The 3,360-nt window shown below is 49.0% G+C and overlaps 1 protein-coding gene across 6 annotated transcripts in view; it reads right to left on the minus strand.

Annotated features, from left to right (window-relative positions):
• LOC109520337 (receptor-type tyrosine-protein phosphatase delta-like) overlaps nucleotides 1-3,360 on the minus strand; it is a 227,093-nt gene that overhangs the window by 93,381 nt on the left and 130,352 nt on the right. The gene's annotated exons all lie outside the window — the stretch shown is intronic.

A 3,360-nucleotide genomic window follows, 5' to 3' on the forward strand; every position in this document is an offset into this window, starting at 1 on the left:
TTGAATCCTTGCACGGATCCGAATGAAGAAACCGACAAACACATTTTGCAGTTTGTTCACATGGCGAGACGCTCGAGGGACATAAACAAGGGGGCGACTCTCAATCAAGATGTTTTGTTCAAGTTGGTTGGACATTCATGGATGCGGAACGCTCGCCTTTTATCGGAGAAGATACCGTTGGATACCTTTTAGATTGACGGCAAAATAAAGATCCCCAAAAGTAGCAAATGTGAAAAAGGCAGAGAACCAACATTGTGACAATACCGTCTGCGACACGGGAGAACACGAGTGAGGCAAAGTTCGGTCGCGGGAAGGAATCGGGTACAGTGTTGAGATGCCAAAGAGACGATCCTGTAGGGATTGTGCCCCCCAGGTTAAAATTGATAGCACAGTTCAACGGTCGCTCCAGGATCTGCAGCGGTTCATTGAAATGAGAGGAATGATGGAAAATCCAAACTGATGATGTGCTGCCTTCTTTCAAATTCTCATTGTGATACAATCTAAGTAGCCTGAGTCTTTTCAGGGTCACCGTCACTTCCCTGGTATTTTTTTTTTCCGCCCCCCCCCTTTGGATATTCTCTGTAAATCGCCCCTCCTGACAGCCACCCATCAACCCGGGTGCAATTTAAAAAGCCTGCCAGTCCACAGGGCTGCCTATCAGCCTGGCCGCCAGAGCTCAAGACAGGAGCTCCACCGCAAGCAAACTCTGATGTCAGCGACCCCCCCGCCCCGAATTGCAACGGGGTGAAGGGGTGAAAGACACATTCTCAAAGACGGGTTAGGGAAATGACAGAATAGATTAGGAAGCGTTTTGTCACAGATGTGTTTTTCCTTCTCGCCACTTGAAATGCTGAGACGACGAGGCACCGCCACTTCATCGTGTCGTGTGTGCGCCTGAAGCAGCCCCCCTGCTGGAACTCCACTAAATGCGCACATTGCTCGAAACAATCAAGCGAAAACAGTCCAGGCTGGAGGATTGGCAGCCTGCTGCCGCGCACTTCTCCGTGCCATATGTCTTTGTCAGAAATATTTGCTGAGTGCCAAAAGCGGGACAGGAAATCAGTCGCCAGTTGCTGCGAGTCTCCGAAGCGAAGTCGCACCGCGCTGATGCTCGGCAGTTCGGCAGGAACCGAACAACTGGCCGGCGATGAACGTCAAAGATGGCCCATATGGTCCCTGGCGTCTAATCGTCGTTTAGCGGAGAAGACGAACAGTTGACGCCCTGTTCCTCCCGTCTCAATTAGCAGCAGTCGGAGATGAATGACGAATCTGTTCTCATGTTATTGAACAGCCAAAGACGTGAGCCAAGTGCGAAGTTGGGAGAGACGACAGACGAGGGACGAAGACATACTTTTACGACCGAAATGCGCCTTTTAAATGTGACTCAACTCGCATCCTTTCAACAAACACTCCAATCCACTTTCTCTTGCAACATACAACCTTTTGGACTTATCGAACCCCAAAGTAATAGCTCGCATCATTTTGAAGGCAAGCACATCAAAACCATTTTCTTCTGGAAACAATCAAGTGCCCTTAATTATTGCATTTTTCCCTATTTGCGCCTCGGCTTAGTCCCTTTTCCTTGCAAGTAGAGAAAAAATTGCTGTACACCAGTTTAATGTAGTAATGGCTTCCTTTTCTTAGAAGAACAACGCTGACATTTAATGTCGGAGTCCGAACTTCGTTTTACAGCTGCCACTCACAAATTCATTGTCGTGTACACGCCTGACGCACAAGCAAATAGCCACTATTGTGTTCACAAGTGAATTTGCGATAGCAAAAGGACAGGGCGGCGCTATTTTGAACAAGCGTTTCTGGACCGACGACGGCTCATTGTGCTACGGAGCCTCGCCGTTCGCCAAAGCTTTCAGTTCATTGTGCAGTCGCAACAGCGGCCGCGGCAAGTTTGCCAACAGCCACGAGAGCAAATGGAACAAAAAGCTCCAGTTGGCTGGGTCCCGCTGTGATTTACCTGAGGGCTACGGCCATGTTTTGCACAGACTGGGCGGGGTAATTTCGGTCGCCATTAGCATGCGAGAGAGACAGAGGGGGGTCGGGGGGGGTTGAGTTTGACAGCGCATTCAACACTGAAGAAAAAAAAAAAAATTGCCTGAGGTGAGCTTGGCATTATGGTGGGGGTAGGGGGGGGCATCTTCCCCCGATCGCATTCAGCCAGGAACGTTAATGGAGTTGAAGTGGGTCGTCTCGAGTCTAATTGAAGCCGCTGCCAATGGAAAAGGCTTTGAAGTAACAACCTTTTAGCAATGGCTGTAACGCTATGTGTAAACCGCAAAAGTGTACCATCAGTCTTGACGAGCTCGGCGCGCTTCCTGGAACATTTGCTAAACATTGTCATTTATTTTCAAAAGGCCAACCGATTATGCATTTTCTTTGAAAACACTTTTGAGATGTCTTGACATGAAGCGTCTGAGATGGTCAAAATACTCCTAAGGTGCCAGTATTAAAACGCACTTTCCACACCTCGATAACCTTTCAACGCCGGCGTCCCCCCCGCCCCCCTCCCTCTGCTGGGGGTGTTTCTGAGCATCCAGAAAGACAGGAAGAGCACGGATTTTATTTCCACGTATGGATCCCGCCCTTATCGACACCTCTACCCAACATTCAATCGCCGGTCATCAGGTAATGTGTGCAACGACACTGGCGTTCTGCTTTCGCTTTTGGCTACGACGTGTTTCTATGGAGTCCAAAACAATTTTCCCACAGTATATCCCTTTTAAATAATAGTAATACAGAGCTCCCTTCCGTGTTCCGTGTTTTGATTATGTGCCTTCAGCCCGAGGCGCAACGGGTCTCCGTAATGGCGCCAGTGTCCTTCCCCTGCCCTTTTTTTTTCCTCTATGGGCAAAAGTCATTAGCGAAAGGGTTAAAAGACACCCTGGTCAGCCATATGTTTCCATAATTACCTTGATCCCATGTCACGGTGTGGACAGAAAGCTTTCTGCTCGAACGCCACAGTGGCGTTTCAATTACGCTGCCTCTTGTTGCTCTGCCCGTTGAACATTGGAAAGCGGCGGAAGGTGACAAAAGGTGCAGATGTTATCATGGTTGCCCACCGCGGCGGGGGGTCGCGTTATCGCAAAGTAGTCAGGAGGCACGTGTGGACCGTTCCCGGTGGGTTTGACGCTTTAAATTCCATGGTAAGATGTTGCGCAATTAAAATAAGACACTTTAAATACGCCCCACGCATCCCTTAGTGAGTTTTGTCCCGCCGTTTGGATTTTAGTAGCTTTGAGACAACCGCGCGGGGAATAGCGAACCTGATACAATATGCACGCCATCTACGAAGCAAGACTGCATTGCAAAAATCAGTGTATCAAGCTCTTAGAATAGTACCCAGCT

The sequence above is a fragment of the Hippocampus comes genome, unplaced genomic scaffold, assembly GCF_001891065.2.
Source record: "Hippocampus comes isolate QL1 unplaced genomic scaffold, H_comes_QL1_v1.1 scaffold143, whole genome shotgun sequence".
Taxonomy (NCBI): Eukaryota; Metazoa; Chordata; class Actinopteri; order Syngnathiformes; family Syngnathidae; genus Hippocampus; species Hippocampus comes.